The following is a 14442-nucleotide window of genomic DNA, read 5'->3' on the forward strand; positions in this document are numbered from 1 at the left end:
TCATCCTGTCTTTACCGCACCAGAAGGTAAGGAAAGGTCTGGGTGTCCACCAGGCGGCCTCGCCGAGGAGGAACTTGGCACAAATTCTCCAGATCTCAGGGAGAGCGGGCAAAAGAAAGCAAGCCAGAGTACGAATAGCGCCCCCGTGGAAAGCGAGACTTAAGGCTGCCACCAACCCACCCGGCTTCTCCCTCAAACCCAGGAAAGAGGGATTACGGGGGCTGGCTACGGCCCCTGAACGGAGCTGGAGGTGCTGGGAGGAAAGTCAGATCCCATCTGTGCTCCCGGTCAGCCCTGCACTCCTCCGGGAAAATACTCCGGGCCCTATCACTCAGGAGCGATCTCTCCTCACCCCAGGTCCCCGGGGTCGAGTAGCGGGCCCCGGGTCAGGGTGGCGTCAGGGCGGGCGTGGGGAGAGCCCAGCATCTGGAAGCACAAGGGCCCAGGGAATCCCGCGAAGCCACCACAGCGCTCGTCGGCGGGGCACCCCGGGCTTTCCCCGCCGCCGGCTGCGCGGCGACCGCCGAATGCGGACCCTCCTGCCGCAGAGCGGGAGCCACAGAGGGAAGCAGGTGGGTGTGGAGCCGGGCCCGGGGCCCCAGGGAGCGGCGGGCGCGCCCGAGGAGAGGGAGGTGCCAGCCGAGGTGTGGGCGGTGCCCGCCCGCTCGCCCGCGCCCCGGCCGCGCCCTGGGCTCGGGGTAGCTGTCCCAGGCCGGGCGCACACCTCCCGCCCCGCGAGGCCGAGCCGGGCCGTACCCGGAGGTGCCCAGCCGGCCGCCCAGGCCCGCCACGCGGGCCCGCCGCGCACCTCGAGAGCCGCGAGCGCCCGGCGGGAGGGGGAGGGGGAGGAGTAGGAGGAGAAGGAGGAGGAGGCGGAGGCGGCGGCGGCGGCGGCGGCCCCTACAGCCCGCGGGTGCGCGGAGCGCGGGAGGAGGCGGAGCGCGAGGCGGGGTGGCCGCGGGCGGGTGTGCGCGCCGGAGCGGCGCCCCCGAGCGCCCTGCCTCGCCTCCCGCGTCCAGCCTCTCCCGGGCTCAGCCACAGACACACACCCACCAAGCACCCACCACCCTCCGCCCCCGCCGAGCGCCGCCACCTCTCCGCCGGCAGCCCGAGCGAGCGGCAACTCTCCGGCCCGCACGGCTCGCCTTCCCGGCTCCTTCCGCGCGGCGAGCTCAGCCCCACTCGATTTTTCCTTTTCTATCCAGCCCTCTCCTGTCTGGGCGGCGGCGGCGGCGGCGGCGGCGGCAGGGTGATGGGGGCCCGCGTGGGGAAGGGGGCGAAGATCGATGAAGATTATTGTTCTTTTTAAGGATACCTTAGCTTCCTCCCGCCGCCTCTCCTTTGAGCTTTCCTGCTAGAGACCGTGAACAGAGTCAGGGATGTGAGGAGAGGGGGGGAAAACGCCAGGAGCTCCAGCCAGCCGGGGAGACCCTCCTCTCCGTGGAGGGGAGGGGGATTTTCCAGCGACAGATCACTGGCGAAGGGGACCGTCGCAGGGAGAGGAGCCCCGGAGGGAGCGGGGAATCCCACAACCCTCTGTGGCGCCCGAGCCCGTGCCGCCTGCTGAGCGGGGTCTGTGGGAGCTAGGTAAGTGAAGGGGCATTGCTGCTCCCCGAAGGGGTCTTCCTTTAAGAATGAATCATCGCGGGCAGCGTAGCCAGACTTGAGTTGCTAAAGGAATTGGAAACTGCCATATGGCGCCGAGTGGACTTACACACACAAAGCTGAAGCTGACTTAGCCCTGAGAGGTTTTTAATGCAAGGCTCCGTCCCCGTGGGGAAGGCACTCCAGTGTTAGCCCCTGAAAAGGTTCTGAGCAGTCTGCCTGGGAAGGGATGGGGAATGTTATTTCTGGGAGATGAGCTCCTGTTGCCTTCTGTTCATTTGTTGGTAAATGCCACACTCACATGCACACACTTGTGGGACCGGATTTAGGGAGTGTGATGTCTCTGATGTATGAACAGTGCTCAGAGCACAGAGACATGCATGCATCTTATCCTTCGGGCGGTGCGCGTTCTCCGTTCTGTAGCAAGGTTCCCGAGAGGGAGAACGAGTCTCTAAGGAAAGAGCTTCATGGCTGTTTCCAACACACTCTGCTAGAGGACTTGAGAATACAGTTGCCCTCAATGGCACCAAAAGACACCGACCATTTCTCTCATCGTTTGCTTCCAATGCTAAATGACTGTTTTCAAAATAGTATGCTGCCATCCATTTTCTCGAATTCTAAGCATTTTTGTGTGTTCATTCATAAAAATTGTCAGTGTGCAATATGCACAAACATGGCATTTATACATCATTTATGACTGCACAAGTGATAGAATCATAGATACAAGATTACACTGAAAAATTTAGGATGCACAGATGTACACTGGGTTTATTTCATGCAGGTTCAACAGTCCTTCTAATCAAGTTATGCAATAATGTCAATATTTTAAATAGCTTTTCACATTTCTGTTTTTGCACTGGTTGTTGGCTTTTGTTGGGATTTGATTTTTTACGCTCAGCGAAAAAGAGAAGTAGGAATTTGTTATTGTTTCTAAATGTGTGGCATTGTGTGGGACAATGGTCTCTTGGTATGTTTATCAATAAACATCAATTGAGATATTACATTTCAGAAGACAAGAGAAAGGTAAATTCTGGTCAAAAATCTAAAGGCCACCTTGTCAATACTGCATAACTTCCAGGAAAGATTTTCACAAAAAAGAGGGTAACATTAAAAAAATATATGTATATATGTATTGAAGTTTTACTTTATTTCACTCTTTAGAGAGAGAGAGTGTTGTGTGTAGGTGAATAAATATAAAGTTGTCCAAAGCTTACTTGTAAGACATGAATTAGATCGATAGACATCTAAACTAAAGATTTTTGATTCTTAAATTAACCAAAACTTAAACAGTTGAGTAATCTGGCCCATTATGTATGTGTATGTGCGTTTAATTGCTGCTAGGGGTGGTGTTTTTAATGTAGGGCATAAATAATGTGCTTGCTTCCTTGTGTGGCTGGGTAGAGTTTCTGAGGGTACTGTGTATAAATAACTTTTTTTCTCCACTGAATAAAAAGTATCCTCTTCACCTAAAAGGATGAATATGCCTCCACAAAGTAAATACTATAATCCCCTCCCTCTTGCTGTCAGGTTCAGACCAGTTGTTTACCATGAATAGAATTCCGTCTAATGCACTCTTTTTCCTTTTCTGGCACAGCACAGACTCTTGGAGAAAGGAGTGAATCAGTTGGCAGTTCTCTTTGCTTTCTTCCCCCTTTTAACCTTCACCATTCCTTCTCCAGGGTAGTGCTTCCAAATCTCCCTCATACACAAACACACACACACCGACTCCAAAAAATAACTCCATTGCCTGCCACTTTGAGAATCTTAGCGTCTGTCTTTTCTTTTTTCTCTGATGTTTTTCTAAGTAGAATCAATCCATGTGTCACTTTAAACTATTTCCAATTTCACTTTTCTCCAAATCCCACAGTTGAACTTTCCAGGCATACATGTTTACTGAATACTCAGGTGGGAGTAGTGAAAATTATCACCTTATCTAATCCTGGCTGTTTGGCTTTTAAAGTTTCCTTGTTGACACCATGGAGCAACTAACTGAGCGTGAACGCACGCTTCTCATTTCCAGTACAGTAACAAAAGTGAGACCGCTAGAAAAAGTGGAGTGGCAAGGATAGGCTTTCAGTCACATTTCTTGGTAACTCAAAATAATATCTGCCCAGGTTCTTTTTGCCTACCTGCCTGTATGTCTGTGGAAAATCTTCATTAAGCATGGAAAAAATATTTTTTCTTCAATTTATATTTGTCATTTTGAAATAGTATTCTAGGGAGATTGGGATATGTGTGTACATACTATGAAAGTAGACCAAATTACTGGTAAAATCTAGGAGAGCTACAAAATCTGTTCATTCTAACTTCATGCATTTTTTCCTTGAGGAATTATAAAGAAGTAATTTGTTATTTGAAATGTGCTATCCCTTAGAGACTAAATTCCTTAAAGTTGATAGGACATCTTCTCAGGGACATTTTTAAGGTAACTACGTGAGGTTAAGATACTCTGTTTACTTCAGAATGTAATGTTATTTGGGATTTGCTTATATTCAGCAAGTGGATTCTGCATAAAGTCACAATGCCTGTTATTTTCACAAAGGTTTCAGAGAAGAGTAAGCACATATTAGTGATATTTTTTAAGTTCAGTATTTTTTCAGAGTATTTTTTAAGGTAAGAGCTTACGACCTTGTTATTCCCAAAGTGATAAGATAAACTTTATAGAGCAGCACAGTCTTAAACTTTTTAGTTATATACTACAAGCATCTCCGTACTCTAGATGTATAGTCCATTCTTGTTCAGTGGTTGTTTCCTCTTTGTGCTTAAGTATAAATTCCCACCGATTCTTTACTATAAGCCCTGGCTGTCGAGCAAAAGGTCTAGTGTGTGTGACCACAGACTCCGTGGCCTGTGTAAGCCAAACCCTACCATATTATCTTTTTTTTCCTATCATATTATCTTTAAGGGAAAAGTACCTGTTCCTGTAGATTGAATTGTACCTATCTATACTGTGATTTAATGTCATGTATCTACTCACTCATTCATTAATTCATTTATTACTCATTAAGTGTATATAAGGAGAAGTGTGCTTGATTAGAATGTAACCAGTATAAAACAGCTAGATAAAAGACATAGTCCTTGCCCCTCAAGGATTTTTTAAAGTGTAGAGAATACAACTTGAATATATAACTAGTCAAAGAATCACATGTGTCGTTCAAAATCAGAGATCTCTGGCATATAGACATACATTTAACAGTTTCATACTTAATAAATTAATTAAGGCAAATCATGAAGAGGATCATGAAAATTTGTCACAGTCTATGCTTTGGGGAATTATTAAAAACCAATAACAACTTTTATTAAAGTGATTACTCTTTAAATTGAAATTAAATTAAAACATTATTATAAATATTTATATTTTAATTTTAATCATTATATTGTGATTATTTTATTTATATAAACAAAATAAATTTCTTTTTACTATTATTATTATAACAAGCACTTTGGCCAGGAAATGTTTTCAGTGTTTTACAAATATTAAATAGTCTCACCACCACCCTATGAGGCAGCTATCACTAATTCTCTTCATTACACAGAAATGAAAATTCAGGTACAGAGACTTTTTATATAAAGTCACGTAGGAAGTAAATGGTACAAACTTGTCAGGCATTCTGGCTCTACTTAACCACTATGATATTAAGAAGTATTAAGGGTGATCCCAGACAGAATAAGAAAAGATGTTTGCAGCTTCTAGATTTATTTGAAGCTCTATCTTCCCATTAAAGGATACAACCATAGTTCTGATTACAGGGATGCTTGGAAAAGGTCAAAAAGGGACTTTCAGTAGGTGAAAATGCCAAAATTTTCAACATAAATTTGAAATAAGAAGCTAGGTTACCTGGACGCTGATCTTTAAAAGTTGGGTAGACTGTTATCAGAATGCTAAAACATTAGAAAGTACTGCTTTTAGAGTGACCACAGAGAATAAAGCTGGCTGAGAGATGACTGACTAGCCAATTTCAAACGATAGATTATTTTATTTTCAATTCCAGTTTTTAAAAACTTTTGTGAATTGTTTTGAATAAAGTGTTATATTTTTAATTTATTATTTTAGAATTATATATTCATATGTTAAAAGAAAAATTATTAGTTTTCCAATATATAATTTTCTTGTACCCGTGTCCCCATATTTTCCTCTGTGAAATGTACCTCCCATATATTATGGAAATTGGAATACAGTCACTTAACAGTTTTACTTTCTAGTATATTGTCTAGAATGCATTTATTTTATTAAATGACAACTATAATATAATTGTGAAAGCATAAATCAAATTATAAATTACTGAGATTTTTAGCAAGGAAAGCTTCTATAATATTTGAGGTAAAGTTCTTTCTAAATAGCCATGGCTTCTGGTTATGTGAAAAATACCACCTGGATTAAATTTGGACGATAAAATGGCCAAATATTCCCTGAAGCATGCCATATAATTAAATATTTAGATATATCCTCATGATTAACATTTTAATTTTTCCCACAGATGTTAGGTTTCATAAGCTCAGTTGCGTATTGTATAGACAACTCTCAACCTACAGTTGGCTTAAAGCTTATAAGTTGATTTTAAAGGTTTGGTTTTTTTTTTGGAACCTGTATTGCATTTAGAGAAGCAGTACTTTTCTGATGTTTAGGTCTCTAGCCCAATCTACAAATGCCCTTTTTTAAAATCAGTAATATACCCAAAGTATAGTAATACTAGTACTAAAAACATAACCATTGTGTGTAGCAATATTCCTGGGGAATAACTTGATTTGAATAATATTTATTGACTGCTTCCTCTGTGCAGGGTTCTTTGGGGATACAAAGGTGAACATGGTGCTGCCTGGGCCTACAAGGAAGAGAGAAAATTGAGTTCATACCTAACTCGCTTTCACGTTAGGCAGAATAAAGAAAGCTTAATAATATTGGTATAGGCAAAAGAGTGAATAATTGATTCAGAGATCTATCAGAAGAGCCAGGGACTGCCTACCTCCTTAGGATTCTCATCTGGTGTTTCATCCTCAGGGTATCTCCCGAGCTCCTTTCTTGGTGCCAAGCCCTAAGCTAGGTGCTGGGGACATAAATATGAATCGGACAGCATGCTTTCACAGCCTGCACATGCAGACAAGTAAATCATAACAAAATGTCATAAATGCTGTTGGCAGAGCAGAATGGCAATTCAGTGGAGTAGTTGCCTGACAGAAGCATCCCGAGAGTAAAAAAATGTGATTGCTCTGAGTTCCTAGATGGATTTAGTCGTGATTCACTCCTCAATTAGACCCAGTGTCCCCTTTTAGTAAGCAGGGTTTTGTAATGTCCCTTTTACTTTCCTGAAATGATATTTATAGATAATATAACCTATCTTCATATGTAATATTTTAAAAGTCAATCAGTTCTTTCTCTGTAAGAGAAGCCAGAAATCAAAGGAAAGCTGCTTACGATAAGCTTGTAGGTGTATCAGTTTGCATATGCTCAGGCGTAGCTATACTAAGAGGTGCTAAAGTAGTCAGATGCTTGCTACTTAAGATGCATAAACTTGGGCTTAAGAGAAAACATTGAACTGAATATTGGTGACACTTTTGTATATTTGGCATTTTTGAAATAAGAATGAAGTAAATATATCCATGGCATGCGACAGCTACAATTGCAAACATGTGGGTGTACTGTATTAGTGAGTGAGTTCACATGAGCAGCGTTATGGCTGGTGACATGACTCTCCAAAATGGTGAGCAAATCGTGGTGAAGTTCCAAATATGGTACTTTCCTAGAAAATGCCCATGTAGAAAATATTTTTTGTATGACAGGGTTAAGATCGCATCACAGATGCTCACAAGCAAGTTTTTCGTGTATGTATGTGTCTGATCAGTAGTGTAAAACTTAGGGAGTGCAGGATTTCTGTACATGTTATGGGGTTTCTGGTATTCCTGGGCCTTGCCCTCCAAATATTTCACAGTTGTAGAAAACTCACCCAAAAGACTGGGTTAATCTCATTCAACAGCACTGATTACAGATACAGTCTGCCACCGAAGGGAGCCAATCTCATTCTAATGCATCACTGGGCTGTTTTGAAAAAGCAGGACTCTCTAAATTTTTAGTAAGAAGATAAATTTAAAGGCTGATGGAATAACAAAGAAAATAAACAGCAACAAAATCAGACCATGTAGATAACTGAATAATAGAAACACCCCAAGAGTAGGCACAATATATGAGGCTGGCTGATCTGATCATAAATGTCAGGATTCCGTTTCGTATGTGGGAGTGTCAGACAAGACTTCACAGATGAAATGACAACTAAGCTAATTTTTAAGAGATGAGCAAGCATTTTCCAGGCTAAAAAGGAGGCAGATGGAGAACATTCTAGGCAGAGGGAACAGCATTTGCAAAGCAGTGTCATAAAGAGGGCTTGGCTGGTAATTGGGGCTCAACATTGTCAGTTGCAGGGAAATGAGGGGAGATGAGGTTGAAGAAGGTTGGAGGTTAAATGGGAAGGGTGTTGTGTTCTATCACTTGGATCTTATCCTGTGGGACAGGCAGTGGGGTTAACTGCAATTTGAAGTAGGGTGACATGGTCCACTTTTTGTGGGGGACAGTCTCTGAGCTAGCGTGAGGAAGGTGGATGGTGAGAGGAGAAAAGATTGAATCCCAGGAGACTAGTTAGGAGCCTGTTGAGGCATACAGGCAGGATATGGTCCAGGACTTACCTTAATAGGAATGGTGAAGAAGAGGAGGGTCTGAATTCCCCAAGTGTCCATAAGGCTTTCAGCTCCCAACTTGGGTTGGAATAACAAGCTTGGAGCCCCACTCTTTCTTCTTCAAGGGTCATTGTCTTAGTTGTGGTAACACGAGCTTCTGTACTAAAACTCCCTATTTCAGTGATTAATAGAGTAGAAGTTTGTTTTTTGCTCACATAGGAGTCCAGTGTGTGTGTGTGTCTTGTGCAGTGATTTGGGGACATATTCTTGTGAAGTCCTAGGAATTTGGAGTTCTCTGCATCTAGCTGGGAGTTATGGACGAGAATGAACATAGAGAAGGTTTACCCAAGAAGTGACACACCTTGCCTCCATTCACATTCTTTTGGTGAGAGAATCACATCCCTCCATCTATATACAAAGAGGGTTGGAATATCTAATATCTGGTTAGCCGCTCCCCAGCAACGTTTCTGTATCATGGAAGGAGAAGCAAAATTTTGCTGAACAGCTATTTCTATCATATTCTGCCTCTCTGGCCACATGTAGCAAAACCTCAGCCGCAGGAGACTACCTGAATCCCCCCTGGTCATTGCGTCCATGTCAAAGTCCAGGCTGTAAGGGTGATGCTAAGTCCTCCCCATTACGTCTGGATATGGCTCCTCATTGTCCAGAAACCTTTATACTGAAAGACAGGTTATTGCCCTCCCATGACAGAGTGATGGATCAGGTGTAGAATAATTGTATTAAAAAATTCCCATTTGGAAAAGGGAAGAATGGGAGATGCAGTCATTGGCCCATGACCTGGAAGAAATCCTGCTAGACATTGCCAAACACCTCCTGCCCTGGCAGTAGGGGAAATTCTTTATTTTATAGACTCTGTGTTTTCTATCTTGGAATAACTCTGTTCATTGTTATCTGTAGCCCTGGCCACCCTCTGAGAGGTTCTTCCCTACTGATTACACACACATCCAAAATGGATATTGGGAATTATATTAACTTCTCAGCACCCTTCTTGCTGGTCCAAGTTTGGGTGCCTTAGAGGATGTTTTATAGTCACTGTTTGTTTGTTTCCTTAGGCCAGGCTCCTAATTTCTTTGACAATACAATTCCCTTAAAATCTTCATAGGTTTTTAATGTATTTGCTTTGTGTCAGTTACACTACTAACTACATTGAAAATTCTTTCCTATTCATAATTCTTGAACCTGCTGCATTTCTTTGCTCATGTCTCAACGCCGTGTCTCAAGTGGTTACTTTGAGGTCATCTGAAAGAACAGCCATGGGTGGTTGGGTGACTTATTAATCAGATCTTTGTTGCAAGGCCGAGTCATTTTGTCAAAAATAGGTATCTGTTATTCGAATCCATTTTCAGAGTTATTCCTCACTCTTAGAGTCCCTGAAGCAATGTACTGTTGCAGCTTCATAGTCTTGGATTTCTAGAGTTTGGCAATTTGCCCCATCTCTGTTCTCAAACCAGGCAATTATTTCCTGAGCTCATCCATTATTTTATAACACCTTGCTGTAGGCAGTGAGAAACAACCATCACACACAAGCATTCTGGCTCTTTCCAGCCGTTTCCTCTGGAGTTAGTGCAGTGTTGCCAGGGCTGAGGAGGGTTCCAGGCCTCCAGTCTCCTCTGGCTATCTCCTGACTGATGCCCACGCTACATATTTAGATTTTTATAAAGGCAGCACCCACTTCAAGGTATTAGCTTCAGAATGAGTTAGGATGATGCCAGCTGCTATAACAAACTGAAATGTTAGTGGCTTGACATAATATAAAAGTTTCTCACCCACATATCAAATGGGGAGAGGTGTTTATGTGGGGAGAAAGGGAGAATTGAAAATGCACATCTACTTCTTAAACATCTTGGCTCAGAAATTATGACAGCAACACTCCTGCTTACAATCTGCTGATGAAAACTAGTCGGATGCCCCCCCCCCCCAGAATGCTGGGGGGCTGGGAAATGCAATCCCTGGGTCAATAAGAGCTTCCCAGAGACAGTTCTCTCTTACAAAAGTGAAGCATAAATTTAGACAATTAGCCCATTCCTGCTGTAGTCATCTTCCTCCAGAATAAATTAGGGAGGAAAGGCTTGAGTTATATTCATTCTCCAGTTAATCCGTTCTATGCATGGCATCGCCCCACCTCACTCCCGTCTTCTGATTGGCTCTCCATCCAGACTTCTGGGACTAGCACAGCCTTCCTTAGTTCCCTAAAGCATCACTGGTGTAAGGCTCTTGTACATAACAGATTCTGGCTGAGTGCTTTTGGATAAAGGATGGTAATTCTACCAAAGACAAGAAACTAGTTCTAATTGAATGTTAGATGTCAATGCTTCTAGAACTGTCTTTACCATTCCTTACCATGGGGGTTTGCTCACCGGCCCAGATACAAGCCGTTTGCTAGGCCTTTCTCTTCCCCCAGGCTCTTCCTCACATCTCTTTATCTAGGATTTCCCCTCTATCCGTTCTCAAGGGGCAGTGGACTCGGTGTGCAGGTCTACAAAGGGACTTGCCTGTAATAGCCAAACAGTCCATTATGGTTTTATTGTTTTTCCAAAACAAAGCTGTAGTTCTTTCTCTAAAAGGACTTACTGCTTTCTCATAGCCCAACTGTCTCAAAATTGTAGCCAGCTTTTTAAAGACATGCATTTAGCAAATATTTGTTAAGCACTTTTCATAGGTAAAGCACTCTTCTAGGTCACCAGGTTAAACAGAATTGGTCCTTATCCTCACAGTGCTTAGAGTCTGTCGAGAAACAAAGAACCGCCCAGCTCCCTCTTCAGTGGCAAGGGCAGTGAGTCTGCCCTAGGTCCAGACGATCGGGGGTTCTTTCTATTTGGAAGGGAAAGTGCCGGGCAAAGGCAAAGCTGCTGGAAATGAAAGGGTGAGGGTGACACTTGTGGAGTGAGGAGCCGCATGTGGGCTGTGGTGTGCTAAAGTGGGGGATTTGAGACATTATGCCGCCATTATTACCCAGAGATACCTTTATGCTCTGCTTCTGGTCACCTGGTTTGTTTGTTGCAGACTCCGGGACTTGAGTTCTTTGCTTCTTTTTCCACTCCCTCCTCCTGTTTTCTAACAGTGGGCGCTCAGTCATGGCAGGGTCCAGGTAAGCTGGTCCTAAGAGGAAATCAGGCAGGTAGGCACACGTGGCATCTGGAAAAGCCAGAGATGGATGGCTGGCGGCGGTCCAAGTGGGCAGAAAGTTAGATCTCTGGTGTACTGGCAGAAGCCCCAGTCAAATTATGGGGAGGGGTGTGTGGGAACAGGCAATATTTGAGACTCAGACAGGTAGGGGCAGACGGGGCAGGCAGGATTAGGAAGATCCAGCCCCATAGGCTCAGATGCTATGGTTTGTGGACACTTAAGAATTTAGAAGGAAGTCTATTGTATGGAGCTAGCAGGAGTCTGGACTAGTTTAGACATGGGTGTCTCTTGTCAGGAAAGTCATGTGATGGTCACATCATAAATGCAGGGTTTCGGGCACAGTGGACACAACCATTCCCTGTGCCATCACCCAACTGCCAACACCTCTTTCTGGACTTCCACTAAAGCTTATTAACTGGACTCCTAGCTTCTTTTCTTGTCCCCTCAATCCATTTTGCCCTTTGCTTTTCTTTTTTTATAAATGGCAAATCTGATCTTATCACCCATCTACCTTAACCCCTTAAATGATTTCCCACTTTTCTTAGGACAAAGGCCTCAATCTTTAACTCAGGGGTTACCCTATTCCTTCTTCACTTTCCAAAGCATCGCTAGCGTAAGGCTGTTGTTGGTAGAGGCTCTGGTCAGTCTGGCCCCTGCCCGCCTGCCTCGTTTCAGGCCACTCACCCTTCATAGTCTGCTATGATTTCTGGCTTTCTTTTAGTTTATCCCAGGTGCCTGAGATTCCTTGCCACAAGGCATACACAGGTGGTGGTTTGGGGTACTGTCTCTTCCTTTTACCTACCTCACTCTTACTTATGCCCCTGATCTCAGGTCAAAAGTCATTTGCTCAAAGAAGTCTTCTTGGGTCTCTCCATTATTCTCTTTCTTAGCACCTTCTATTCTCCTTTACAGCACTTACCCAATTCTAAATTGTGGGTCATTTTCCTGTGTCGTTTTACTGTGTGAGAATGTCAGCTCACTAAAGGCAGAGGCTGTCCATATTCACTGCTTTATCCACAACACCTCCACATAGTTGGTGCTCCTTGTTAATGTGTTGGGTCATTGAGTGAAAGAATGGATGGAACCAGGACCCAAGTCAGGTTCTAGGTCACAGAATAGCTACCAGGAGTGCAGCTACCAAGAACTGCTGCTCAGGGTGGGCCAGAGTAGCACCAGAGTAGGACCAGCATGTTGATGAACTGCCAGCCCATGGCCCTGCACTACTCACACATTCTTCACGTGCTTCTTGGCAAGGGCTAAAATGGTTCTGCAGCCTGGGCTGGAACAGTTGGAAAGTGGGGGTTGAGGGGCTACCACTGGTAGGAATGGAGGCCACTGGTGGAATGAGATGAGGAAGAACATGGTACTTCCAATGGAGTTTTTCTTTCATCCCTATTTTCAGAACAGGACTCAGCTTCATAACTTCACAGGAGTGAAGACCAGTGCTTTCCGATAGAACTGTTGTGATGATGGGCGTTTTGTCTGTCTGCGCTCTTCGATTCGGCAGGCACTAGCCGTATAAGCTATCGAACCCTTGAAATGTGACTCGTGAGGCTGAGAAATTAAATTTTAAATTTAAATATCCATATGTGGCTAGTGGCTACCATACGAGACAGTGCAGGCCTGGATTATTATTAGCATGAATTACTTTAGGAAACACTAAGTTTCAAAAGCAGTATGGTTTAAATTCTAGAAATACCCACTTACAACCAACATCAGCCTCCAACTAACCATATATAAACATGCAAGCCATCTGTGGAGTCCAATGCCTATTTTGACTCAGATGAGTATCTCCCAGGTACATCCTAGTGAAGGGATTTGAATGCACTATGATTTATTTCTGTGCATAGGAATTGTTCTTTATTGAAGGCATTTCTTTCTTTATGTGAACTACAAAATGTAAAATGTGATACAAATATAGAACATTATCTTTGTAAGCGTCTAATGTGACCTTAAATGCTTTCTCACGCCCACTTTTCCCAGACAGGATTTCCTTCCTTCCTTTATTTTTCTTTCTTTCTCTCTCTCTCTCTTTCTTTCTTCTTTCTCTCTCTCTTTCTTTCATTCTTGTCCATCTTTTCTCTCTGTCTCCTGCTTCTATTCATGTTTCTCCTCTATTCATGTTTCCCTTCTAACCTCTAAAATGACACAGACACAACACTGTGTTCTTTAACAAGTTCCTTTCCTTTTGCATATTGATTTCTTTTGTGCTTATTTATAAGAGCTGTTTTATCAGTTCAGATTACTAACAAAAAATCCCTCTGAAATGATAATAGCTCTTGACATGCCAATTGATATATTTTTGGAGATTTGTCAGATACAATAATTTCAGTATTTATTATGTAAAGCACGTTATTATGGTGAAGTATTATGCTGGTTTTTTTTTTTTTTTCACGGTTATCACCTAGATAACATTAGAGTTGCTTTTAATCCTTTGGAAGTTCCCGTGTGACTGGATCTCTTGAATTCTTTGTTCTGCTTTTCACAGATGAAAAGCACTATCTTCCAGAAAGATAATACCAGAATGAGAAAGTAGTATTTAGAAGGTACAGTTCTGAAATACAGCGGTAAAGTAACATTTGAGAAGAGATGGTTCATCTTTAGTCCTGTTCTCTAGTCTGTATAGCTTAGGACAAATGTGTCTAGGGGCTTCCATGCTAAATGTCTTTAGTTCGTAAAATCACAATTATTAATTAGACTACCATTCAATATTAATTTACTTTTGAGATAAATGTCATTTTAAATTTGGAATCCTAGGTTTTTTTTTTCTAAATCTAAGGAGAGCATTTTCATTAGGCTTAATAGAAAGAATGCACATAGAAAGCTTAGAAGCTATTAAAAAGTTACTTTTTTAAAATTGTCTTCTGGTTTCATTTAGGCCCAGCAAAATAACAAACATGGCTTGTAATCATATATGTGCAGCTAAAGTAGAATGTTATAGTAAGGGTTTTGTCTTTTCTTCTTTTTTATCTTTTGTCTTTTCTTTTTTAGGGAGCCATTTTCTTGCAGGCATTTTATAACACA

At 42.9% G+C, this 14442-nt stretch overlaps 1 protein-coding gene across 1 annotated transcript in view; it reads left to right on the top strand.

Moving 5' to 3' along the window:
- Nucleotides 1–1038: 1038 nt before the first annotated feature.
- The window catches only part of KCNB2 (potassium voltage-gated channel subfamily B member 2), a 380735-nt gene continuing 367331 nt past the window's right edge, over nucleotides 1039–14442 (top strand). Inside the window, exon 1 of the mRNA XM_027568670.2 lies at nucleotides 1039–1587. The gene's annotated coding sequence lies outside the window, so the exon portion shown is untranslated. The remainder of the gene's footprint in view (nucleotides 1588–14442) is intronic.

This window comes from Zalophus californianus, chromosome 4 (assembly GCF_009762305.2).
Source record: "Zalophus californianus isolate mZalCal1 chromosome 4, mZalCal1.pri.v2, whole genome shotgun sequence".
In the NCBI taxonomy this organism is placed as follows: domain Eukaryota; kingdom Metazoa; phylum Chordata; class Mammalia; order Carnivora; family Otariidae; genus Zalophus; species Zalophus californianus.